The following is a 9,800-nucleotide window of genomic DNA, read 5'->3' on the forward strand; positions in this document are numbered from 1 at the left end:
AGCTCATAGTGACATTTCCTTGTCTGCGTACTGTGACTCAGATTGGGCTGCTTGCCCGATGTTTCGAAGATCACTTACAGGGTATTGTGTGAAACTAGGAGATTCGTTGGTGTCTTGGAAAACAAAGAAACAAAGCACCATTTCACGATCATCTGCTGAAGCCGAGTACGGGGAAATGGCAATCACATCCTGTGAAATTGTGTGGATTACGGTATTGCTTCGAGATATGGGTGTGTCCATTACAGAACCGGCTACTTTGTACTGTGATAACATGGCAGCTATGCACATTGCTGCCAATCCACTTTATCATGAACGCACGAAACATATCGAAATCGATTGCCATTTGATACGGGAAAAAATTCAAGCTAAATTGCTCAAGACTCCTTATGTTCCTACAAATCATCAGCTTGCTGATATTTTTATCAAGAGCTTGAGCAAAGATCAACACACCTATTTGCTGTCCAAGATTGGTGTTTTAAATCTACACCAATCTTGAGGGGGAGTGTTAGTTGGTGTTAGTTGGTCTACATAAGTGTTAGTTAGTTTACATAAAAAGTGTTAATGAGGATAACATGTTTCTATTTTTTCTTGTATATAAAACTCTACAATTGTATACGAAAGTTTTAAGCGGGAATAAAAATTCAGTGGTTTCTCTTTCATAAAACAGAATTTTACACGAACCAGGTATGAGCATTGTGGGTTTCTGTTGATGTCGTTTGGACTTACTAACGGTCCAGCCGCTTTCATGGATTTAATGAACATAATTTGTGAGCCATTTTTTTAATAAGTTTGTAATTGTGTTCATAGACGATGACCTTTTTTTTATTCCCAAACGAAAGATTCACACGAAAGCATTTGAGAATATGCAAACAATAAAGGAAAAACATTTGTATTCCAAGTTCAAAGATTGTGAGTTTTGGCTTGAACAAGTTACATTAATTTCTTGGGTATATAATCTCAAAATATGGCGAGACAGTAGATATAAGTAAAATCGATTCTATCAACAGTTGTATTACACCTTCAAATGCTTCAGAATTACGTAGTTTTCTCTAGGTTTGGTGGGATATTATAGTCGAGTTATACTCGGATTCTTAGAAATCATCAAACCTTTTACTCCATCGACAAGATAGAGTTTGACATTTGTCTAGAACGAAGTCTGTGGTATGTGTTCCAAGGAGCTAAAGGTCATATTGAAAACAACACATGTACTTACAAATTTAGAAGGTCCAAGAGAAAAAAACTGTGTACAATGATGCTTCTAAAATTGTGTTAGGGGCAGTGCTGTGAAAACGTAGAGGGTAGTAGTCATGTATAGCTGTTCTAATTTTAGCCATACAACCGAATCTAGATTTTTTATGTTAACATTCACAAAAAATTGTTGCATAAACAGATGGAGACTAAATTCTCTAACGAGCACTCAAAGTTGACGAAAACCAAGAAAATACCAATTTTGGTAGACAAGGCTTCAAAATCACACAACTAAAAATCATAATTGGGTCACAATTCTGGCCCAACAATCATATTTCGCTCAAGGTTCATAACATAAATAGCTAAACGAGCATCATTGGATATCCATAATTTCATCTGTCTAATCGACAGTGAACCTGAATGATTTTGTTAAGTCCAATTCCATAAATATTGGCTGAGGCAATTCTTACTTGTTTATCAGCAACTAAAGCAGTATCCTCTCTTAAGAAAGCGGAGATCACTATTTCCTCCCGTCTAATGGAGGATGTACGAGGACGAAAGGAAAAAAAATTTAAGGCATAAAAGTTTGGAAGATTTTTTAGTTGGCCAGTGAGATTGATTCTTGAAAATGACTAACGCTAACATTTTCACTTTTTTCCGTGGATGATGCTTCTTCATTTCTCTGTTGATGAAACTTTCTGTGTGCCAAACCCTGTGTACACTTAAAGGTGGTAGGGCAAAAATTGTATTCTAAAAGAAGGAATGAAGTTTTAATGGGTTTGAGATGGATTCGGTTGTAGAGGGTATTAATCATGTATAGTTGTTTTAATTTTAGCCATACAGCTGCTGCACTGGTTTCTTTGTCAACTTCACGTAGAACATGATCACTTAGATGCAGAATAAGAGTGTTGTATGCTTGCTCCAAGATATCTGCTTTTTGATCGGGTGTGGGAGTTGTTGACAGCTATTTTTCCCCTTCAAGAGCTTTGGCAACCTTCATTTGTAGCAGAATTACCTTTTCATCCTCTTCCGTCATATCGAGAAATCTGTCTTGCCATCAAATCTCTCAATCTCTACGTGAGTGATTCCCATTCTTGATAATATTGCCGCCGAGAAGCACCAAGAACCTGAGCTCTTATACCAGTTTGTTATGAAAATTAAGCTTCCACAACCACAAGTCTTCTCAAACACAATCAAGAATTGTGGTTACAAGAAATACAGCGATTCGCAGCCAAGTATATATCAATTGCTACAGATAAAGAACACAAGGATTTATAGTGGTTCGACTTTAATGCCTACATCCACTTCGAACTCGGAGCAAAGTTTTTATTGAAGAACAATGGGAGCAGAACAAAATTACAGAAAAATGAAATAAGATGAAGAAGATGATCCTTTTTAGCCAACTGAACTCTCAGCTCCTTATATACAAGATGACTTAATCTAATACCAAGCCCACTTATCATGTTAGCCTGGCCCATTAGCTTGTATCCTAATATTTATGTTTATTTTTTTACTTGTTTTTTAATACAAAAAATTATTAATAACAAAATTTGGACTTATTATTTAAAGGGTCCATATTTTCAAACTCGATTTATGCCCATAAAATGTCACATTGACCAACACACCAAAACATTTAATATATGCTGTTTGATTTTTGTATAATATATGTATTAAAAATTTGTAACCGATTTCTTAAACTCCTTGATTTTAATAGGGAATCAGTTGCGTTCTAAATCGGAAAAAGAGAGTCACCTTGATTTTACTATTTTGCCCATAAAATAAAAACTTAAATTAATCAAAATAAAAACTCGACCCCAAATTCAACTCATAATAAAGATTCACCACAAACTCTACCTCAAATGTGTAAAACTCGATCTAAATATGAAAATATCGACTTAGATATGAAAACTAGACCTAAATGTGAAAATTTTGACTCAAATATGAAAAACTTGATCCAAACTCGACTCAGATGTGAAAAATCGATTCAAATGTGAAAAAATTGACTCAAATATGAAAAATTCGACACAAAATATAAACAAATGTGAACAATTCGACCCAAATATGAAAAACTCGACCCAAACAACTTAAAATCGACCCAGATGTGAGCAAATCCGACTCAGATATAATATTTATATAATTATTTTCATAAATATTCAATCAATAATGATCGAATCTGGATTGTTTTAAAATGTGATATTATTTTTTATTTTATTTTGACAAGAATGTGTAAAGATCATCTTGCCCTGCTTCTTTTGACCAAATTTAAAAAGTCAGACTCAATCAATTAAAATAAATGAGTCATACATATTTTAATGACCCCCATTTCATCGATCCCCTCAAATTTAATTTTTAAATTTATAAATTCCGTCAAATTTATTTAAAAACATGAGCCTATAAAGTGGTGAGATCGATGCATTCTTCTTATTAATAACATAAATAACAACTATTCTAAAAATCTGAAATATAATAAATTAGTATGTCATAGGTATGTATTAATTAGATTTCTTTAACTATTTCGGTGCTCAATATAATAACAATGGAGCGTGAATTTTAATTTAAAATAACTCAAAATAATGAACATATAAATAGAAAATATTTTTTATATATCATTTTAATTTTAAATATTAATATTTGCTTTGAAATTTTTATAGTTTTAATTTTGTTTTTCTAAATATTGAAAAACATTGATATATTTACTTCTAACTAAAAATCCTACGTCCGTCTCTCAATCTTTATTTACCTTATTTCTATAATGTGGATTTTATTTTACAATGTTATTTTAAGTCATAATTTGTAAAGAATTTCTTTGAATTTCGTAATGAAATATACTGATTTTTATGGAATTTTTGTGCTTGAACATTTTCGAAAATTTTATCATAGCTTTAGAAAATATCTCCAATGCCGGATCCCGAGCTCAAAGCGTGACATTACACCACTAAAAGTGATGTTGCAACGAACTGAATTTTGGGGCTGGGTTAATATTCGGCTCGACCAATGCAAAAAATAATTGAAAAATTCATGCAAATGTCTCGTTTAGCCTGATGTTATATTTTTGTTTCCGGTATTGTAGTTAGATTGTTAGGAAATGAATTTTATGTAATTGATTTTATTATTATATGAAAGAAAAAAGTAATAGTTCGTGTATTTTTGTAATTCTAAAATTAAATAAATTTTAGTCATTATTTAATAAAAAATTTAATAAGTTAATAAATCATCACAGTTATTTTCTAATTTGATATTAATAATATTTATGAACAAAAATATTATTACTAGTTAAAATTTATTAGTTAATCATCAACTCATAATAAAAGAAAATATAATTATAATGAAATTATTTAAATTGTAAATAATTATGAAATAAGATCAAGAAATAATGTTTACATTTTTCAATTAATAAAAACTATAAATAGTTTCTTAGTAATATAACTACGTGTATATGAGCAAAAACTTGTGTGAGACGGTTTCACGGATCTTATTTTGTTAGACGGATTTTTTATTTGGGTCATCCATGAAAAAATATTACTTTTTATACTAAGAGTATTACGTTTTCGTATTCAAACCGTAATTTGAGTTCCATGAAGATTTTTGTTGGATGTACTGAATTCTAGTTTTGTTTTTACGTATTTGAGAGAACAGAAGCTTCGTTGATGATCGATTGCTGTTCTTACTTCATTTGATTGGATTCTCTTTCTGGGTTTTAGTATTTCGTTGACTTCATGTTGTTTACAAACTATTTCGTGATAAAGTAATTTGATGTTACTGTGTTTGAGTTTTTGGTAGGTATAATGAAGCTTGTGGGGATGCTGCAGAATCAAATTTGTCCCAAGAACTTTCACTGACTCATTGTGTTGAAAATGTTTTCTGGTGTTGATTCATACATGCTGGAGAAATAGAGCATAATTTATATATAGATATAATTTTGACATTTGAATTTTTTATGCTGCAGGATCTTAACTAGTTTGTGGTTGAGTGGCTTAATTTGTGCTAATTGGAAGCTTTTAGCAAACATGAGTGTAGTGGGTTTCGACTTGGGAAATGAGAACTGTGTTGTTGCCTTTGCAAGGCAGAGTGATATAGAAGTCGTCCTTAATGATGAGTCCACATGTGAAACTCCGTCTATTGTATCCTTCGGTGATAAGCAGCGGTTCATTGGGACAGCAGGGGCTGCAGCAAGTTTGTCAAATCCCAAAAACACAATATCTCAAATAAAAAGATTAGTGGGTCGCCGATTTTCAGATCCCGAGTTGCAGCGCGATCTGAAATCATTACCCTTTTTAGTCATCGACGGGCCTGATGGCTACCCTTTAATTCAAGCGCAGTATTTGGGAGGAACAAGAACCTTTACTCCTACTCAGGTTTTGGGAATGTTGCTTTCCCATTTGAAGAGCATTGCTAAAAAAAATTTGAATGCAGAAATTGTAGATTGTTGCATTGGAATACCTGTTTATTTTACTGACCTTCAAAGAAGAGCCGTTATGAATGCAGCAACCATTGCAGGTTTACACCCTCTTCGTCTGTTTCATGAGACCACTGCCACTGCTTTACTTTATGGGATTTATAAGACTGATTTAACCGAAATGGAACAATTGAACATTGTTTTCGTTGGTGTTGGGCATGCAAGTATGCAAGTCTGTGTTGCTGCCTTCAAGAAAGGTCAGCTTAAGATACTGGCGCATTCTTTTGATCGATCTCTTGGTGGACGGGATTTTGACGAGGTTCTGTTCCAGCATTTTGCTGCTAAATTTGAGGATAAGTATTAATGTCTTCGAGAGTGAAAAGGCTTGCTTAAGGCTTCGTGCTGCATGTGAAGGGTTAAAGAAGGTCCTCAGTGCTAATCCTGTGGCATCTCTTAACATTGAGGGCTTGATGGATGGGAAGGATGTCAAAGGTTTCATTAAGAGAGAGGAGTTTGAGCAAATTAGCATTCCGATTTTGGAGCGTGTGAAATTGCCCTTGAAGAAGGCTCTGGCAGAAGCTGAATTGACTATTGAGGATATTCATTCCATTGAAGTTTTTGGATCATGCGCTCGAGTTCCCGCTATTATTAAGATCTTAACCGAATTTTTCGGGAAGGAGCCTGAGTGTACAATGAATGCTAGCGAATGTGTTGCAAAAGGATGTGCCCTACAGGGTGCTATGCTTTGTCCCAGATTCCATGTTAAGGAGTTTCAGGTATTGTTTCCTGTCATGGAGCCATATGTGTAGATGTTTTCTAATGATATACATGCACTCTGTAATTTGTATTGTCATCCTTGGATGATGTATCTGCATACCTACCTCATACGGCATACAAGTTGTTTTGACTTGGTCCTTCAAAAGTGCACGAGTCTTATTTTTTAGTCACAAAACAAGATAAATCTGAGGTTGCGCAATAATCCAAGATTTTAAATTCGTTGACTTGTTTGGATGGATTAGACCGACTTTATATCAAGTCACGTATTTTCAATGGTAGGATCACTTTAAAGTACAATTCTTTTGTTCAACTGTAAGTGATTCTTGGGCATTTCAGGATGTTTACTTCATTTCTTGCAGTTTTCCACATGCTTTTAGAGTTTTTTGAACCTGATATTCGGAACAACCACTGATTTACTTGTATCAATACTACTAGAATTATATCAACCATTATCGAAAACAAATTGGAAAAATTAATAGATTACTGTATCAATGATAGATTTATTAGACTTATTTCGACTATTTCAGTTTCTATTATAACAACAAAGCATGCATTTTTAGCTCTAAAGATTCAAATTACTAGATTAAATAATAGAATAAAAGATGAATGTGTAGATAGTTTTTCATCAATGCAATCAATGGTATGCGCGGAATTTACACGGCATGACTTGACATTGTTGATTTCTTTCTTGCAGGTTAATGAGAGTTTTCCCTTCGGCATTGCCATGGTATGGAAGAGTTATGCTTCAGATACTGAAAACGGAGTGGTGGATGATCAGCAGAGCACAATTATTTACCCAAGGGGTAATCCTATACCGAGTGTGAAGGCTTTGACCTTTTACAAATCTGGCACGTTCACCTTGGATGTGCAGTACGCTGATGTTAGTGAATTGCTGGGTCCAGCGAAGATCAGCACTTACACGGTAATCTTTTTTTGTACATTTACATTTGATTCATATTCTTTGCCATAACTTGACATTACCTTGTGTTTGTGTGCAGATTGGACCCTTTCCGTCGACTACGGGTGAAAAGGAAAAAGTGAAGGTCAAAGTGCGTCTAAATATTCATGGTATCATATCTGTTGAATCAGCAAGGGTAAGCTCTAAGAATAAAGCTTTTCCATTTTATTATAAAGGCATGTAATTTGTTTATTACTAGAGCTCTTATTGACATCCTAAAATGTGGGGCTATTCGTGTCGATTTTAAAATTAAATATTTTGTTTCAATACAATGGTTCTGTTGTTGATTGTTATCATGTGAGAATGCCTGAGCAGGGAAGAGGTATGGTGTTTTGGGAATGGTTAGAAAGGCCGAATCAACCAACTTGTGTATGATAGAAGTAGCTGACTTATTATGTTTGCATTAGGTAGTGGCTCCAGAGGAAACAGGCCAAACGGCGAGGATAACGGGTGTGCATATAGCTGAAGTTGTACATGGAGGACTGGCGGCTATTGACTTGCGGAAGGCCGTGGAGAAGGAACTTGTGATGGCTATACAGGACCGTGTAATGGAAGAAACTAAAGATAGAAATGACGTGCCCGAGTCTGATGTTCATAAGGTACATACGATTGCATTCGTCTTGCCAATTGACGTTGGATGATGATGAACTAGATCCACTCATTTTTACTCTTGTTAAAGCACAGCCTGCTATGTCTCCCTTGGACAAGACTTTGGATCATGTTGACATTATCCCATCACCACTAGATTCGGACTCTCAGGCATCTCCTCCGACGATCCAGGTAAATCCTAGACCTTAAATGATCTGTTACAGCCTTACAGGTAACCCCTTCATGATATTCTACTCTAAATTTTCACATTATTGCTTGTAGGGACTATCGCCTCGAGCCACATTCTCCATTATTGAGGACTCGGATACAGCAGAGCCGGATTTAAGCTTTATGGATATTCCGATTTCCCACAAGACCCTTCCCTTGGAGATAACTTTTCCTTCTGAGGCTGATGTCGCTTCTGCCAAATCCATACTACGGCTCTTCCTTGATTTGCGTCTCCTCAACCTCGGGGAATCACAAAGAGCAGCAATGTTATCCGCTTTATCCGTGCTTCAGGCATCCCCTGGGTTTTCCCAATCTCCAGCAGGTCTTGTTTTGGAAACTCTCCCAGCTGTCCTATCCGATTCTCAAGCTGCTACAGCCTCTTGCCTTGAGCTCTCTGCTAAACTGAACAAGTTTAGATCCGAAAGAGGTAGAAGAGACAACCTTCTCACCAACAAAACTGCCCTCTCAGCTGAACTATCACAATTAAGCACAGACTATCATGCAGAGGAGGAGCAAGTAAAAAAATTAAAGGCTGAAATCATCCAGCGTGAGGAGACTATGGTAAATATGCTCAAGAAAGGAGAAAGCTTGCAAGCTACTATTGCTCAAGTTGGCCGTGAAGCACGTCATCTTGGGGAACAACTGGCCAGCCAGAAGGACAGTTACCAAACATGGATGGACACACTGCAGGTCGTGGAACATGCTCAATTGGATTGCCATACTCGTTGGGAAGAACTACGCCAAGTAACTCTTGAGTAGTTATGAACGAAAGTACGGATCTCCTTTTGTTCTTTTTCAGAACTCTTGGATGGAGAGTTGTCATATTTACGTTGTATCTTGCATGTGGGAAACAACTAGCAATTTTTGGTGTTCGGATTGATCTCCTTCCAACAAATTACCATAGTCATCAATTATGCAACCATTTATTTTACTTACGATGCAACCATTAATCTGCAAATATTACCACATTATTTTCGTAGAGGTATCGTCACATCGAGGTTAATAAGACACCATGAACTACAACTTCTGTCCTCTTCAAATACTAAACCTTCAACATTATTGGCCAAGCAACAATTGCGAAGTGGCTTACCAGCCTACTTTGCGCAAAAATTCAAGTTCTACTTTCGAAACCAACTGATAGCGCTTGTTATTTTGAATTTGCCCGTGTAAAAAAAATCTAGCACATTTCATGGGCCAACCTCCGTCTACAACCATTTTCTCATGAAACAAGGACGTTCAACACATCTGTAACAGCGTATGAAAACATCATGTGCTATCTGACACGATCCTCATGCGACATCGTTTGGAAAAACATAATTCGGAGTAAACGATGATATGTCTTGGTTTTAAAAATTATAAATATGCAGGTACTATACTTAAATTGTAGTTTATATCTCCTGGGGAAAAAAAAATTTGTGGTTTATATAAATAAAAAAATGAGATTAAAAATGTGTTCCTTTTTTTTTTTAATGAAATTGATTTCATTAAAATGGGTAAAAAGTTAATGTTACAAATACACTGGGCGTCCCCAGAGAAAATCAAAAACCAAGAAACATCATATGACGAAAATACAAATCAAATGCCACAATAATCACGCGTACTCGCTTTCTACTTCAATTGCTTCAGGAATGGACCGATACGTGTGAATCTTAATCTTCATGACGA

General features: G+C 35.3%; 1 pseudogene; it reads left to right on the plus strand.

Moving 5' to 3' along the window:
* Positions 1 to 4,748: 4,748 nt before the first annotated feature.
* On the plus strand, positions 4,749 to 9,071 carry LOC142551323 (heat shock 70 kDa protein 14-like; annotated as a pseudogene).
* The last annotated feature ends 729 nt before the right edge of the window (positions 9,072 to 9,800 follow it).

This window comes from Primulina tabacum, chromosome 7 (genome assembly GCF_025594145.1).
Source record: "Primulina tabacum isolate GXHZ01 chromosome 7, ASM2559414v2, whole genome shotgun sequence".
NCBI lineage: Eukaryota > Viridiplantae > Streptophyta > Magnoliopsida > Lamiales > Gesneriaceae > Primulina > Primulina tabacum.